This window comes from Paralichthys olivaceus, chromosome 5 (assembly GCF_024713975.1).
Source record: "Paralichthys olivaceus isolate ysfri-2021 chromosome 5, ASM2471397v2, whole genome shotgun sequence".
Lineage (NCBI taxonomy): Eukaryota > Metazoa > Chordata > Actinopteri > Pleuronectiformes > Paralichthyidae > Paralichthys > Paralichthys olivaceus.
The window spans coordinates 22884233-22891732 of NC_091097.1; the positions used below are offsets into that span (position 1 = coordinate 22884233).

General features: G+C 43.2%; 1 non-coding gene and 2 pseudogenes across 1 annotated transcript; all 3 read left to right on the forward strand.

The window, feature by feature from the left end:
* The first annotated feature begins 390 nt into the window (after nt 1-390).
* LOC138409804 (5S ribosomal RNA) lies at nt 391-499 on the forward strand (annotated as a pseudogene).
* A 490-nt stretch (nt 500-989) lies between these two features.
* On the forward strand, nt 990-1098 carry LOC138409897 (5S ribosomal RNA; annotated as a pseudogene).
* Nucleotides 1099-1588: 490 nt separating this feature from the next.
* Nucleotides 1589-1707, forward strand: LOC138410157 (5S ribosomal RNA). Its single transcript, XR_011242953.1, has one exon. It is a non-coding gene; the product is annotated as a 5S ribosomal RNA (ribosomal RNA).
* The last annotated feature ends 5793 nt before the right edge of the window (nt 1708-7500 follow it).

A 7500-nucleotide genomic window follows, 5' to 3' on the forward strand; every position in this document is an offset into this window, starting at 1 on the left:
GGAACCCTCACATCATCACTGAAAGGTGAGAGTGAGCATTCATCAGATTTGTTTCTAATCAAAACACTACTTTATTCATGTTTTATTAACATATCATTTTCAAATTGTCTTATTTGGAGAGAGCGATGAAAGAGCAGGGAGTTTACTCTGCATCAAGGAAACAACTGGATATGAAACACTGACAATATTGCTGAAGGTCATTTTTGAAAATTGTAATGATTTTTTTCTTGCAACGATATGACAAAATTTCACCTTGAGATTGATTTTTGAACTATTGACCCCCCCAACCCGCCCACACATCAAGATGCTACGGTTGCAAAGCAACAGAAGAACCATTGATGATGGTGATGATTCACATGTATAAAGGAGGTATTGTGGGTGGAGTTAATCGCTTATGGCCATACCACCCTGAACACGTCTGATCTCGGAAGCTAAGCAGGGTCGGGCCTGGTTAGTACTTGGATGGGAGACCGCCTGGGAATACCAGGTGCTGTAAGCTTTTTAGACTTTTCTTTGCAGAGGGCGCTGTTGCTCCTGCTTCAGAGGAGACACCTCTTGGAAAGAGCAGGAAAGACTGTTCATCAAAGGAAAAAAGAATATGGAACCCTCACATCATCACTGAAAGGTGAAAGTGAGCATTCATCAGATTTGTTTCTAATCAAAACACTACTTTATTCATGTTTTATTAACATATCATTTTCAAATTGTCTTATTTGGAGAGAGCGATGAAAGAGCAAGGAGTTTACTCTGCATCAGGGAAACAACTGGATATGAAACACTGACAATATTGCTGAAGGTCATTTTTGAAAATTGTAATGATTTTTTTCTTGCAACGATATGACAAAATTGCACCTTGAGATTGATTTTGGAACAATTGACCCCCCCGCCCACCCACACCTCAAGATTCTATGGTTGCAAAGCAACAGAAGAACCATTGATGATGATGATGATTCACATGTATAAAGGAGGTATTGTGGGTGGAGTTAATCGCTTACGGCCATACCACCCTCAACACGTCCGATCTCGGAAGCTAAGCAGGATCGGGCCTGGTTAGTACTTGGATGGGAGACCGCCTGGGAATACCAGGTGCTGTAAGCTTTTAAGACTTTTCTTTGCATAGGGCGCTGTTGCTGCTGCTTCAGAGGAGACACCTCTTGGAAAGAGCAGGAAAGACTGTTCATCAAAGGAAAAAAGAATATGGAACCCTCACATCATCACTGTAAGGTGAGAGTGAGCATTCATCAGATTTGTTTCTAATCAAAACACTACTTTATTCATGTTTTATTAACATATCATTTTCAAATTGTCTTATTTGGAGAGAGCGATGAAAGAGCAGGGAGTTTACTCTGCATCAGGGAAACAACTGGATATGAAACACTGACAATATTGCTGAAGGTCATTTTTGAAAATTGTAATGATTTTTTTCTTGCAACGATATGACAAAATTGCACCTTGAGATTGATTTTGGAACAATTGACCCCCCCGCCCACCCACACCTCAAGATTCTATGGTTGCAAAGCAACAGAAGAACCATTGATGATGATGATGATTCACATGTATAAAGGAGGTATTGTGGGTGGAGTTAATGGCTTACGGCCATACCACCCTGAACACGCCCGATCTCATCCGATCTCGGAAGCTAAGCAGGGTCGGGCCTGGTTAGTACTTGGATGGGAGACCGCCTGGGAATACCAGGTGCTGTAATCTTTTTAGACTTTTCTTTGCAGAGGGCGCTGTTGCTCCTGCTTCAGAGGAGACACCTCTTGGAAAGAGCAGGAAAGACTGTTCATCAAAGGAAAAAAGAATATGGAAACCTCACATCATCACTGAAAGGTGAGAGTGAGCATTCATCAGATTTGTTTCTAATCAAAACACTACTTTATTCATGTTTTATTAACATATCATTTTCAAATTGTCTTATTTGGAGAGAGCGATGAAAGAGCAGGAAGTTTACTCTGCATCAGGGAAACAACTGGATATGAAACCCTGACAATATTGCTGAAGGTCATTTTTGAAAATTGTAATGATTTTTTTCTTGCAACGATATGACAAAATTGCACCTTGAGATTGATTTTGGAACAATTGACCCTCCCGCCCACCCACACCTCAAGATTCTATGGTTGCAAAGCAACAGAAGAACCATTGATGATGGTGATGATTCACATGTATAAAGGAGGTATTGTGGGTGGAGTTAATCGCTTACGGCCAAACCAGCCCGAACGCCCTTGAACGCACCACGGAGTGACGTCAGCTTGACGCGGAAGTAGAGCACCACGGACGACCTACTCAGCACTTTTTTTTCCAACTTCTTCACGATCTCTCTCTCTATTTTTCTACTTTTCTTTTTCCTTTTTCCTTTTTTCTATGTGTGTATGCAGCTATCCAACCGGACGTTAGCGTTGTGATAGCTGACATTGATATATCTCCCCGTAACAGCGACGCGCTGTACGGGGGCTTCTGTGTCGGTCCCATGGAGGGAGCGGTGGAGGAGAACACGGAGCGGATGAGTAGCGCGGCTACCCCCGCTGTTGTGCTGAGCCAGAGCGGCGAAAGCACAGAGAGAGAGGTAAGGAAGTTGACCGTGAGTGTGGAAATGGAGGGAGAAAATGAGATCAGCGCAATGGAGCTCATGAGATGCGTGCGTGAGCTATGTGGAGGGCTGGTGGCGTGCAGATTTATTGGCAGGAATAAGTATGAGATGTCCATGAGCCATCCGAGAGGAAAAGACAGGCTCATGGAGGGATTTAAGATGGGGGACACCAGGATACACGCCAGGGAACTCACAAACGATGAGCTGGTAGTGTCATTTCTAAATCTCCCCTTTTATATAGGAGATGAAAAAATCCTGGAAAAATTGAAGGGGTGGGGAGTCTCGGCTGCATCACCAATAAAGAGGAGGATGTGGCCGGGAACCAATGTGGCAGATGGAACTAGGTTCATGAAAGTGAGATTCAATAACCAAGTGCAATCATTGCCATATTCAACTAAATTTGAAACAGCACTAGGGAGCGAATATTTTAGAGTCATTCATGACAAACAGGTCAGGGTGTGCAGGATGTGCATCCAACCCGGGCACATAATGAGGGAGTGCCCTGAGTTCCAGTGCCATAGATGTGGAATTCAGGGACACTTTGCTAGGGAGTGCAGCCAAGGGAAGAAAAGATGTGAGATGTGTAAAAACCTAAATCAGAACTGCAGCTGCAAGGAAAGTGAGGCGGAAGGAGAAAAAAGTGAGGTGGATGAGAGCGGAGATGGGAGCGAGAGTGAAAACAGCGAGGACAGAGACACGGAGGACATGGAGAGTGTGGACGAGGGAGTTGAGGAGGGACCGGTGAGCACGAGCGGAGCAGGAGAGGTGCAGAAGGACGACGGGAGAGAGGAAAAGAATGGAGCGACGGAGGAGGCGGTGAAGGTGGACGCCGACAAGGAGAGAGGAGAGAGGGAGCCGGCGGAGAGGAAGGTGACGAGGAAAGGAAAGAGAGACGGAGCGGACAAGGCAGAACTGGAGACCGAGGAGAAAAGGCAAGGAAAGGATGCAGAGGTGGACGCAGGCAGGAGGAGAGGAGAGAAGATGCGGGCGGCGACGGCAGAGGAGAAGGACAAAACGGAAGGAAAGGAAGACGGAGCGGACAAGGCAGGCATGGAGACGGAGGAGAAGGAGGAGAAAAGGCGAGGGAAAGACAAGACGGGGGAGAGGAGGAAAGTGACAGACGGAGCGACTCCCACAGAGGCCGGTGAGGAGTCACACGCGTCACAAACGGTAGATTCCGAAACTGATATGGAACTGTCTGAGAAAATAACGCAAATTAGGAAGCGACAGAATACAGAGAGGCACAATAGGATGAATAAGAAAAGCAAAAATAAGAACAAAAAATGAAACTAAGCATCCTAATAATAATAATGATTGAAATAATATCAATTAATGCAAGAGGGCTAAGAAATAAAAGTAAGAGAGAACAGATGTATGGATTGGGGAAAAGTGACATAATATGTATCCAGGAGACACACTGGGATGAAAGGAGTATGAGAGAAGTGGAGAAGGAATGGATGGGAGATGTGTATGCAAGCAATGGTTATGGGGAAGCAGGGGGGGTAGCGATTTTAATAAAAAGAGGAGTGATAGAGGATGTGAGCAAGTGTGACGATGGGGAAGATGGCAGGATGATAGGGATAAAATTTAAATATAGGAATGAAAACATAAAACTGATAAATGTGCATGCACCAAATGAGGAGAAAGAGAGAAAGAGGATGTTTGAAAAAATGGGAACAATGTGTGATGGCAACTGTATGATAGTAGGAGACTTTAATGTGTGGTGTGGGAAATTGGATGTGGCGGAGAACATGTGTTTTAAGAATGATACATCGAGAGGAATGTTAGAAAAGATTAAAAGTGTGAAAGGACTGAGTGATGTATGGAGAGAAAGAAATCCTGAGGGGAGAGAGTACTCACGAATGCAAGTGGTGAAGGGAAAATTAAAACAGAGTAGGATAGATTTAGTATTGAGCACAAAGGGCATAGCAGAAAGGATAAGTGGTATAGATTACAAAATCACAACTATTAGTGATCACAAGGTGCTAAAATTTACAATAGGAAGGGAAACAGAGAGAAGAGGAGGGGGACTGTGGTGCATGAATGGGGAGTTGCTGAGAGATGAAAAATATAAAAAAGAAGTGAGAGAATACATAAGGTGGGAGAAGGATGACAGGATGTATGAGGAAGATATAGGGAGGTGGTGGGAAGGGGTAAAAGAGGGAGTACGGACCATGAGCATAAAACACAGTAGGAAGAGGGGGAAAACACAGAGAGAGAAGGAAAAAAAGTTAAAAGAGGAGTTGAGAGAAGAGGAAAAGAAAGCTGAGGAGGATGGCAAGTATGATTTGGGGGAATATATAAAGAAGAAAGATGAACTGAAAGAGATAGAACAGGGAAAGTGCAAGGGAGCAATAATTAGAAGTAAGGCAAGAGATGTAGTAGAGGGGGAAAAATGTACAAGTTATTTCTTAGGGCTAGAGAAGGTAAGGCAAAAGAATAACTATTTTGAGCAAGTGGAGGGAAAGAGAGGGGAAAGAATAACTGACTTTGTAGGGATAGTGGAAAGAGTAGGAGAATTCTATAGGGAGTTATTTAAGAAAGAAGAAGTAGATGAGGAGAGTAGCAGGCAGGTGATAGAAAAGATGGAAGCTAGGCTGAGTGATGAGGACAGAGAAGGATGTGAAGGAGAGATAACTAAGGGAGAGATAGGGAAAGCAATAGATGAGTTAGGCAGAAATAAAAGTCCAGGGATAGATGGGATAATAGGAGAGTTTTATATAGAGTTTAAGGAAGAATTAGTGCCAGTGTTAGATAGATTATTTAGGTATATAGAAGAGAAGGGAGAGATGCCACACAGCATGACAATAGGGCTAGTTAGTATAATTTACAAAAAAGGGAGCAGGGACAAATTAGAAAATTACAGACCACTCACAATGTTAAATGGTGATTATAAAATATTAGCAAAGGTATTAGCGAATAGGATAAAGGGGGTTATAGGGACGGTGGTGGGAAGCACACAAGCATATAGCATACCAGGAAGAGACATAGCCGACACAATAAGCAGTATTAGGGACACCATCACACACATGAAGGGGAACAATATAGGGATAGTAGCGAGTTTGGATCTGAATAAAGCATTTGATAGAGTAGATCATGGGTATTTATATAAGGTATTAGATAAAGTGGGTTTTGGAAATAGGATGATAAGATGGATAAGGAGGATGTATGAAAGAGCAGCGAGTAAGATAAAAATAAACGGGATAGTGACAGAGGAGTTTAGATTAGAGAGATCAGTTAGACAGGGATGTCCGCTATCGGCTCTGCTGTACGCCTTGTCAGCAGAGCCGCTAGCGGCACTAATATTGCAAAATAGAGGGATTAAGGGCATAGAACTACCGGGTGGACAGATGAGCACGCTATATCAATATGCAGACGACACAACAGTGACAGTTAGGGACAAAGAAAGTGTAGTAGAGGTTTTAAAAAGTGTAGAGCAGTATGGTAGGGCATCAGGAGCAAAAGTAAACATAGAGAAATCAGAGATAATGTACATAGGGGAGAACAGAGAAGAGAGGGAGGAGATCAGAATGAAGGAAAACAAAGGGTATATGAAGGTGTTAGGTGTAAATTTAGGGATAGAGGAGAAAGAAGGGAGAGATAGGCAGTATGAGGGGATAGTGAATAGGATTAGAAAGACGTTAGGGTTTTGGAAGAGAAGAGGATTGAAGCTAAAAGGGAAGGTAATTGTAGTAAATTGTTTAATAATGAGCAAGCTGGTGTATGTGATGAATGTGATGGATGTGCCTGAGAAAGTGATGAAAGAAGTGGGAGGGATGGTGAGTGACTTTTTGTGGGATGGGAAGGGGGTTAGAATAGCAAGGGAAGTACTAGAAAATGAGTATGAAGATGGGGGACTGAAACTGGTTAACTTAGAGAGGAAAAAAAAAGCACTGAGGGTGAAAATGATGGTGAGATACTTAAAGAATAAAAGTGATCAGGTGTGGAAGGTGTGTTTAACAGAAGCTATCAACAAAACTGGAGGGTGTGGTGAGAGTGGAGTGTATATGAAAATGAAAAAAGGGATGTTAGATGGAGTGACTGATTATTACAAAGAGATGCTGGGAGCGTGGGGAGAGTTTCTGAGTTTCGTGAAGTATGAATGCAAAAATGTAAAGCAGGTATGGGAGCAGCCAGCATTTTTAAATCCAAAAATCACAGTGGAAGGGGAGACCATCTTTAACAGGGTAATATGGAGAGCAGGGATAAGGAAGGTGAGGGACATGGTGTACGAGTACACACCGGGCTTTATGAGGGCACAGGTGATTGTAGATGAGGTCAGGGGGAATGGGGATGAAATATGGCCGGGTACAGCTGAAGGGGTCATAGAAAAAATAAAAAAAGCAATGCCCAAAGAATGGAAGGAAATGATTGAGAGAGAGAACGTGAACGGAGGAGAAGATGAAATAGATATGTATGTAGGGGAAGGGGAGTGCAAGTTCAGTCTGAAGGATGTAAAAACAAGGATGATATATGAATGTATGAGGGAGAAAGAACTGAGGAGGCCGGCTGCAGAGAAAGTGTGGGTCAAAGTAATGGATAACATGGATGCAAAGCAAATATGGACCAATCTGAGAGTGAAGTGGAACACGACTGAATGTGAACACTTTGACTACATGCTAAGGCACAACAGGATATACAACAACCTGATAAAGAGCAAGTTTGACCGGGAGGTGGGAAAGGAATGTGACGTATGTGAAGTGGGAGTGGAGACATGTATGCATGAGTTTGTTGAATGTGGGGAACTAAGGGTGTACTTTGGGAAAATAAGGGAGTTAATAAATAGGTGCTGGGAGGGAGACTTTGTGGGGAGAAGCGAATGGAAGAAGCTGTGGTTGTTTGGAGTGGTGGAGAGAAAGAGAGGATGCAATGTAAATCTGTTAAATTATGTCCTGAGCCACGCACGATAT